Below are 10,012 nucleotides of genomic sequence, written 5' to 3'. Positions count from 1 at the left end.
AGAGAGAGAGAGAGAGAGAGAGAGAGAGAGAGAGAGAGAGAGAGAGAGAGAGAAAGAGAGAGAGAGAGAGAGAGAGCAGTGCCAAGAGCTGAGGAGCATCAGGAACCCCCTTACCCAGCTGGTCCTGAGGCTGAGTCCACAAACCTGCTCTCTTAACACACCTCAGGAACAGAACACGTCACCAATCAGAATCAATCAAATTACTACACAGCTAAAACAAAACTACATCAAACAAAACTACATCACCTATTGGAAAACACAAACAAAAGCACAGAGCAAAATGCAGTGCTATCTGGCTCTAAATCGACAGTACACCATAGCAGATTATTTGAGCATGGTGACTGATCAACAACTAAAAAGAACCTTGACAAAATACAGACTGAGTGAGCACAGCCTCGCTGTTGAAAAGGGGAGGCACAGGAAAACCTGGCTTCCTGCAGAGCAAAGGCACCCTCAGTGAGCCTGAAACTGAGTGGCACTTCCTCACCAAATGTGAAAAATATAAATATATTAGAGAAACCCATTTTACAAAATAGGGGAGGACTCAACAAGCTGTGAGCTAGCAGCAGCATATGTTGCTGCCTGCCACAAACTGAGGGACAGTGAGTGACAGTCACCTGACATGTTTACGCCGTAATACTTGATGTTTTATTTTACAATGATATTTTGTATGTACTTATATCTGTTTGTAATCCATGTTTATGTTTAATATTGCTTTGGCAACATGTAGAAGTACGTCATGCCAATAAAGCCATTTGAATTTAATTGAATTGAGAGAGAGAGACAGAGACAGAGACAGAGAGAGAGAGACATAGACAGAGAGAGAGACAGAGCGAGAGAGAGAGAGAGGGAGAGAGAGAGAGAGAGAGAGAGAGAGAGAGAGAGAGAGAGAGAGAGAGAGTATTCCTGAGTGTTCCTGTATTGATCCCCTTGGGGAAAGTCTTATTCATAGCAGCATGGGGGAGGGGGGGGGGGGGGGGGGGGTACAGGTACAGGTAGGATAAGTAGTAATAATAATAGGACATAGAACAAAGTGCAAGTAGTAATGATAATAGTGATAACAGTAGTAGTGAACAGTAGTGAGTGACAGGATTCAATCAGACAGTACTAGGGGTGTAACAATTCGACCTCACAACAATTCGATTTGATTACGAACGATTCTTCAGGCAACGATTCAATGCATCATGAAATCTCTTCATTTGACCATAATTCTATTTGATTCGATTCGATAAATTTTCTATCAGTTAATTCCCCAAAACATTTTGAATACACAAATGTGGCTGGGAGAACTGATTCACTCAGCATGAATGGACTATAGGTCAATAAAAACAATACACCATTTCCCCCCCCGATTCTAATCGAGTCTAACATTTTCGATGCAGTTGAATCGTCACATTAGCATCGATGCATCGTTACACCCCTAGACAGTAGTAATAGTGATGGTGGTATACGTGGTCCAGACTGTAGTACCACGCTGCACCAGCGGCGGCGCCCGTGTTTAATGAGCACATTAGCACGAGGCCTGAGGAGGGACTGCTCTGACCGTGGTACGTTTTCAGCGGTCTTACGTCCTTCTAAGTAGGGATGCACCAATCCGATATTGATATCGGCCCTGATATGACAAAAATAGCTGGATTGGGTATCGGGGAAAAATATATATTGGATTATTTTTTTTTATATATATATAATAATATAATATAATAATAAATAAAATAATGAATAAGAATTCAGTTCATTTAGATCTGTGTTAATTTGTTACATTTAGTTTCACTAAGTTAGGAAAGTAATGTTTTAAGTCAAACCTGATGTTGACTTGCACAAAAGAATGATCCCAGTCTCTTCCACACAGTGAGGCATACAGGTTATTAATTGAACAATGGGTATCGGATCGGTACTCGGTATCGGCCGATACCCAAAGCCCAGATATCGGTATCGGGACTGAAAAAGTCGGATCGGTGCATCCCTACTTCTAAGTACACCTACTAGTAAGCCAGTAGAATGCGAGGGACGCCGCATTACCTCTCAAACCATTGACTCCATAGAGATAAGATGTTTGCTAGTGTAGAAGTGGCCCTGGGTGTAATGTTAAGAGTTTTAAACAGGGTGAATTCTGTTTTAGGGTGGAATATCCTTTAAAAAAAAAAGCGGATTTTAAGGCATTTTTTCAGATTGTTTGAGTGGCGGCTTCCATGTAAATATTTATGACCAATCAGAGACAGCAGATAAAGGGGAGGGAGAGGACACTAAACAGACCTGCCTTCTAGCATGCACGCACATACACACACACACACGTACACAGGCACATGTACACGCACACGCACACACACACACAAGCACGCACACAGGCACACAGGCACACACACACACCCACACACACACACACACACACACACACACACACGCACAGACACAGACACAGGCACACAGGCACACACACACACACACACACACACACACACACACACACACACACACACACACACACACACACACACACACACACACACACACACACACACACACACACACACACACACACGCCACAGGTTTGAATCAGACTTATTCAAGCGCTTGTATTATGCTTCCCTGCGGCAGCAAATCTGCTTATCTATAGGAACGCGACATGAACTGACTTTAAACAGGAATCCCAGCGGCTAAATCCTGCTTTACATACGTCTCCTGTTGCTGCCAACCAGTCATGTCATCCAGGACACACAGTGCGTCAAACTGTACCGGTATGTCACAAACAATAACATGCCACATGCAATGTTCCCTCTAATTATTTTTTGGTCTGAGCAAACACTCAAACCTCCTGAGCAGACATCAGCAACTACTGAGCAACATACGTCACCTGCCGATTAACCGGTTAGTTGATAAGCGGCGGTTTGTAAAAAATATGAGAATCTTAATTTCCCTTAATGTCTAACATAAAAATATATACATTTAGCTGATACACAGAGAAATAATATAAAAAGGCATATTATATTCCTTAATCAAATATTTATTTGACCATTGATTGACGATACAGAGCATAGTCCTTACTTTGGTGGCGGCTGTGTGAGTCGTGTCACTAACTTTTGTCTTTTTAGGAGGCTGACTCGTCATTATTTTATTAAGTGAATTATAATGCGACTTCAAGGGTGACCATATTGTGATTTTTTTTTAAAGAGGACACTCTGCCTTCAGCCTCAAGATACTTAATCAAAGTTTACTCAAAGATGCCTTATCATTATAATATATTTAAAGTATACATCCTATGTATGGATATAAAATTATTGTTTATATTATTTTATATAACAAAATAATATCTCTCTATAACCAAAGTTACTCAACATGCTGTATTATGCCTAAAGTAATCTATCTGACAAATCTCAAGAAAATAACTAAATCAACCTATGACAAAATAATATATATTTTCAAGTCTTACTGGACAAAATAAATAACAAGAAAAATATGATGTAATGTTCTAAATAATACCTCTTCTGTATTAGAAAATCCAGCTTTAAAAAATATATCTTTATATTTTCAATGTAATGTAAATTATAAAACAGAAACCTCACAAAGATACTAATTTAAAAGTGCACTATGCAGTTTCAGATTTGTTGCAATTAGTGTACTAAACTAATTTATTACACACATAATCCTTAGAATGATTGTATCATAAGCATTTATCAAACCAAAACATCATTTTGAGGCATCAAAATAGTTTTAAATTATTTTCTTTCTCTCATAACTGCATTCTTCAATCAATTCGGTCAACTTTGCCATCAAACTCTCGCCTCGCACTGCTTTGTTTGTAATGTTTTGCTGTGTCCATGTGAGCTTTGAGATCGCCAGCACCTTTATTAGACACATAAACATTATGGTCAAGCTTTGCACGCGTTGCACTCCGCTTCCAATTAGTCTCGACCGGGATGATAAATTGGAAATTTTCTCTGCAGTTCATCTGCAATGTACATTTTCGCGTTTGCATTGTGAGGAGCCAGCAATGCTGGTCGGATCTGTCCACTTCCTCATCTGTTGTGTGTGTCTGTGTGAGCGTGCAGTAGCGCTGCCCACAAAGCACTGAAAGCGGGGCTTCTCTTGGTAACGTCACACGCAACAGGTTACCGTTGTCCAGATCAATTTTTTTTGCTCCCGATCCGATCCCGATCATGTGATTTTGAGTATCTACCGATACCGATCTTTCCCGATCCGATCAACAAAAATATATATTTTTTTTATTTTTATTTAATTTTTTATCCCAATTTCTCACATTACATTCACCCTGAATGTTGACGTTATCGAGGTGAAAAGTTAACTTCATTCAAACGAGGCATTGCAATCCTTGACATAAATCATTTGATGTATAATTAAATCAAAGGAAATGCGTTTGGGTTTGAGGGTGTGAGACGGGGATAGAGACTTTCTGGTGGACCAAATGTGAAAATGATACATTGTTTGATTTTGGTCTGCGTTCACACTACCCTGTTTGGTGCGGATCTAATTTGTAAACAAAGGACATGCTGTCGCCAAGTCGTTCATCTATTGGACTAGCACTCACAAACGTAAACAGTTGCCGACAGCGTCTCTTGTGATAAAGCAGAGAGATACTGTCATTACGAGCGTGGCGCAGGTCGACTAGAGCAGTGGTTCCCAATCCTCTCCTCGAGACACCCCAGCCGTTCCATGTATTTGTTAAATTCCACCACCAGCACACCTGATTCAACTAATAAAGGGCTTGTTAAGTTGAATCAGGTGTGCTGGTGGTGGAATTTAACAAATACATGGAACGGCTGGGGTGCTTCGAGGAGAGGATTGGGAAGCACTGGACTAGAGAGTAGAGAGGAAGAGAGAGAGAGAGAGGCAGAGAGAGAGAGGCAGATAGAGAGAGAGAGAGAGAGAGAGAGAGAGAGAGAGAGAGAGAGAGAGAGAGAGAGAGAGAGAGAGATAGAGAGAGAGAGAGAGAGAGAGAGAGAGAGAGAGAGAGAGAGAGGAAGAGAGAGATTGTCCGCGCGCGCAAGCTGTCACTTGGCGCTGTCAAGTTGGGTCGCGCGACCGCCGCCACTAGGCACCTGTCACTCATTTGCTCTAGATTAGATACTATATAAAGTTTGATCGCGTTCACACCAACAGCAAACGAACCATGGTCCACTTTGAAACGAACCGAGTCCCAACTTTTCAAGAGGACCATGGTTCGGTTGTTTGGTCCTCATTATAGTTCGGTTTGCGTTCATACCTGTACAAATCAAACGGACTCCCATTTCCGCAGAGGGACTCTTTGGTCTTTCCGCGGAAGCGCAGGCGGTATTTGACCTGGGCCCCACACCGCCTCGCACCACGCAGCCAGAGGTGAGAGCGCGGCCTCGTCAATGACTGTGGCGAGGCCCTCAACCAGCGGCCATGTTTTCCCCGCCTGAGGTACCCTGGTCACAACGAAAACAGGTGATCGCAAGGCCGACAGCCTTGGCGGCCGAGGGATCGGCTACATTAGATGAGCATGCCCTAAAAAACCGTCACCGTCTAGCTGTGTCTAACTCGCTCTTTGGTCACTCCCCCCCCCCAACACCAGCGGGATAAGGGCTCTGATTTGTTTCCTTTGGTTGCGGGCCGCGTGCCTTCAATGAAGCGCAAGCGGCCCCACGTTTCGCTTCTCATGGGGACATGGGCTGACACCCAGTTGATGGCTAGGCCTGGGTCTGTCCGTGAGAATGTTGTGCTGTCAAGCGGCTCCCACGCCACACATTCTGCGTCTGTGTTTGGTGAGCCTGGTGTTATGTCTGTCAACAACAAAGGTTGTCAGCGGGGGAGCTCAAGGCCTTTTGGGGCGCAGCACGGGTTCCCCCAACCCCGCCCTCGCCAGGCCGGGTATCATGTAGTGCCATCCATGGCCGGATGACCGGCATTGGTCAGGCAGGCATGCGTGATTTGGGTGGTAGTAATATCACTGCAGGGCTACGGTGTGTAGGAACCCCCCCTATCGGGCAGTGTGGGGACCTCGCACCTTGCATGTCCAGCTGTAGAACAGTTCCTCAGCAATCCATGCTGGGGAGGTGTTCAGTGGGGGAGCTTTTGTCACCCAGTGTGACGTCAGCTTCCCCCGTATCAAACCGGCCCTTTCTGTCGGGGTCCCCCCTTGGGTGCGATTGCCTCGTTAGTAGTGTCAGGGTCAGATATCCCGACTCCACGAGACACCCTGCTCGCGCGGTTGGCGGGTCCAGGGTTGGCAACGCACAGCGGGTGGGACCGGGCCGCCTATCTACGGTTCCTGGTGGACCAGCGTCAAGTGGCGGTGGGTGCGCTTTGGGATTATCATCACATATGGCTACAGCAGTGCCATATGTCGAGGTGGATGGAGAGAACGCTGAGGCGGGGGCTTGTGTTGCAGTTTGCGCTACCCCACCCTCCGTTTTCAGGTTTGGTGCAGACCTTGTTGTCAGGGTCAGCAGCAGTGACAGCTCTTGCCGACGAGATCCAATCTCTGTTAGCGAAGCAAGCCATTGTCGTGGTCCCAAGGGAGGACTCGATGTGTGGCGTTTACTCCTGGTATTTTATGGTGCGCAAGAATACGGGGGGTGTCAGACCTATTCTGGATCTGTCTGCGTTCAATCGCTGATTGTGACGAGGCGGTTCAGGATGTTGACCGGCAAACACCTGATAAGCTCCATCAGAGTGGGAGACTGGTTCACCTCCATAGACCTGAAGGATGCGTACTTTCACATCCCGATCTTCCTTCCTCACAGGAAATTCCTTTGCTTCCTTTTTCAGGGTGTAGCGTATGAATACCAGAGGCTGCCGTTTGGCTATTCTCTGGCCCCCCGCACATTCACCAAGTGCGTAGAGACCGCGCTGGAGCCTCTACGTAGTCAGGGGATACGAGTTATTTTCTATCTCAATGACATTCTGCTCCTCAGCCGGTTGGAGGAGGTCGCCAGGTCTCATACCAGGCTGGTGGTGGAATTCCTCACCAGTCTGGCTTTTGCTGTGAACTGGAAGAAGAGTACTCCTCTTCCCAGTCAACAGGTGGAGTACTTGGGCTTGGTTCTAAGCTTAAGGCCCATGAGGGCAACCCTCTCGGAGCGGCGGCAAGTGGATATGCTCGACGCGCTCAGGGGGCTCCGTCCTGGCAGGACGGTTACGCCGCTGTCCGTGATGCGCCTACTCGGTATGATGGCATCTGCTCACTCTGTGGTCCCTCTTGGACTCCTCTTCATGAGGAGGATACAGAGGTGGTTTTCCAGTATGAAAATAGACCTGGTGAGAGGCAAGTGGAAACGACTGAAGGTTCCCATGTCAATACTGGGGGATCTCGACCACTGGGGGAGGACTGGTACCCTCACCAGCGGGATCTCCATGGGCAGCAGGCTATCACACGTCACGGTCTTCACCGACGCCTCCCTCACGGGATAGGGGGGGACATGTCGGACCAACGCAGTAGCGGACGTGCCATGCTACCCGGTCTGCATATCTATGTGTTGGAATTGAAGGCGGTCCTTCTGGTCTTCAAGCGGCTCGGCCACCTGTTGGTGGGCGAGCACGTGTTGGTCAGGACGGACAACACGACGACAGCGTCGTATATCAACAGACAGGGTGGAGTATGCTCCATCCGTTTGCACCGGGCGGTGGTCGAGCTCTGGCTATGGGCGTCTCTCAATCTGCAAAGCCTGAGGGCGCTCCACATCGCTGGCAAGCAGAATGTGGGCGCGGATGTGATGTCGCGGGGCGGTCCACATTCCGACGAATGGGGACTACGTCCAGACATAGTCAGGCAAGTGTGGGACCGGTTCGGGGAAGCCACGGTGGATCTGTTTGCGAGCAGACAGTCTCACCAGTTCCCCTTATGGTTCTCGTCAGTCAGGGGGACAATCCTCCCTTGGGGGTGGATGCCTTCTCGATGTATCCATGGCCGCCCGGGATTCTGTACGCGTTCCCCCCCATACACCTGATAGCTCAGCTGTTGGAGCGGATACGTCGGGAGCACAGGACTTTGATCCTGATCGCGCCGGACCGGGGCACGGCTGTGTGGTTCCCGGTCCTGATCCAGCTCTTGGTAGCCCTGCCGTGGCCTGTTCCTTGATCATTGCGGGCCCTCTCTCAGGTACACGGGTCTCTGTGGCTGTTCCCTGTTCTGGGACAGCCACTGATGGTTTGGCTGCTGAGGGGGTGAGTCTGGAGGGGATGGGTCTTGACCCTTCTGTGGTCGACACCATCTGAAACGCGCATGCTCCCTCCACTATCGCGGTTTACGTGTCCTGCCCCCTGGACGCTGTCCTTTCCTTCCTTCAGTCTATTTTGGGTAGACTGTCGGCCTCGACGGTGAGGGTATACGCCACAGCTATATCCTCTTGTCATGTGGGTTTTGGGGGCGTTACATTGTTCAGCCACCCTCTTGTGAAACGTTTCCTGCTTGGCGCTCTGCGTCTCAAGCCGGTGGAACATTCTGTCTCCGAGTTGGGACCTCCAACTGGTCCTCGGCCGGTTGTCGGAGGCCCCGTTTGAGCCTCTTGAGCAGGCGCCGTTGGAGCAGCTGTCTTTCAAGACTGCGTTCCTGCTGGCCATCACCTTCGCTAAGCGCGTGGGTGAGCTGTGTGCTCTCTCGGTGCGGCCTGAGTGCCTGTCTATTCGTGCCAAAGAATATCCGGAGCTCTTTTTGCTCCAGGGATATTGTGATTCAGGCGTTTCATCCGCCTCCTCATGCTAGTGGGTTAGAGGCGAGCCATCATCTGTCGTGTCCTGTCCGTGCTTTGGGCGTTTACCTCAGTCGGACGCAGGATCTCAGCGCTGCCGATCAACTATTTGTTTGTTACGGTGGCCCTCGCGCTGGTAAGGCACTATCCAAGCAGCGCCTGTCACATTGGTTGTGCGAGGGCATTGCCCTTTGCTACACATTGGCTGGACAGGTCCCCCCTGGGGGTGTCAGGGCGCACTCCACTCGTGGAGTGGCGGCCTCTGCCGCCTTGTTAGGGGGGGCCTCGGTGGAGGACATCTGTGCTGCGGCCTCCTGGTCCTCCCCGGGTCCCTTCGTTAAGTTTTACCTCATGGACATGACTGGGGGTTCTGTCTCCCAGGCGGTTCTGAGGTCTGGGACCTCCCCTGCGTCCCGCCAGTCAGTGGGTTAGCAGGGGTGTGTGGGTGTGTGCCACGGGGTGATGTGTCACACGTGGTCCCGCCTGTACTGTGCGTTTTTAGGGGTTTCTGATTCCCTTTTTTTTACACTTTGGTGGAGTTGACTGCCTCCCCCCCTTCGCTAGGACGGGCGGGTGGACGGGACTCCCCTCCCCCTGGTAGTAGGGCTTACGGGCCCTCAGGGGGTACACTTGTCGGGTCACGCGCCTGCTCTGCCCCATATCTCATTCTGGCAAGAGCGAGATGCGATGACAGTATGATAATATAAGGAAAGGTTATCCTATAATCTAGTTATATAAATACTGGCAGAGCTTTGGGTTTTCAATGTTGGAAACTTTTTTTCCAGAGGAAGGTAGAGTATGACCATGTCCGGCGTCTTATAGGAGGACGCCGGGGCGTGGCCTGGTCACGTGCATGGGTGCAAATTGTTTGTTCATGAGCACAGTAGGTGCTGGGAGATAAGAGTTATCTCATTATGGCAAGAGCGAGACGCTCTGCCAGTATTCATATAACTAGGTTATAGGATAACCTTTCGTTGTAATGCCAGTACCTTGACCAAGGGACCAACTCCAGTTGTAATGCCAGTACCTTGGTCAAGGCACCAACTCCAGTTGTAATGCCAGTACATTGGTTAAGGGCAATGGCAGGATAACTAACTTTGTGTTACAGTTTAGTTGTGATTTGGTGATTATGGTTAAGTTGTTCCACAATATGGACATGTTGTCGTGAAAGTATACAACCTGGCTGACTGTGATGGTTTTGTCTGTCCTGACTGTGGTAGTTTCATCTGTCCTGACTGTGGTGGTTTCAGCTGTCTGTCCTGACTGTGATGGTTTCAGCTGTCCTGACTGTGGTGGTTTCAGCTGTCCTGACTGTGGTGGTTTCATCTGTCCTGACTGTGGTGGTT

At 48.5% G+C, this 10,012-nt stretch overlaps 1 protein-coding gene across 1 annotated transcript in view; it reads right to left on the bottom strand.

Annotated features, from left to right (window-relative positions):
• masp1 (MBL associated serine protease 1) overlaps positions 1 to 10,012 on the bottom strand; it is a gene marked incomplete at its 3' end in the record, with an annotated part of 150,795 nt that overhangs the window by 75,276 nt on the left and 65,507 nt on the right. The gene's annotated exons all lie outside the window — the stretch shown is intronic.

This window comes from Notolepis coatsorum (assembly GCF_963971535.1).
Source record: "Notolepis coatsorum genome assembly, chromosome: 1".
Lineage (NCBI taxonomy): Eukaryota > Metazoa > Chordata > Actinopteri > Aulopiformes > Paralepididae > Notolepis > Notolepis coatsorum.
Note: the sequence above shows the minus strand (reverse complement) of the source record. Positions and strands in the feature narration are given on the sequence as shown.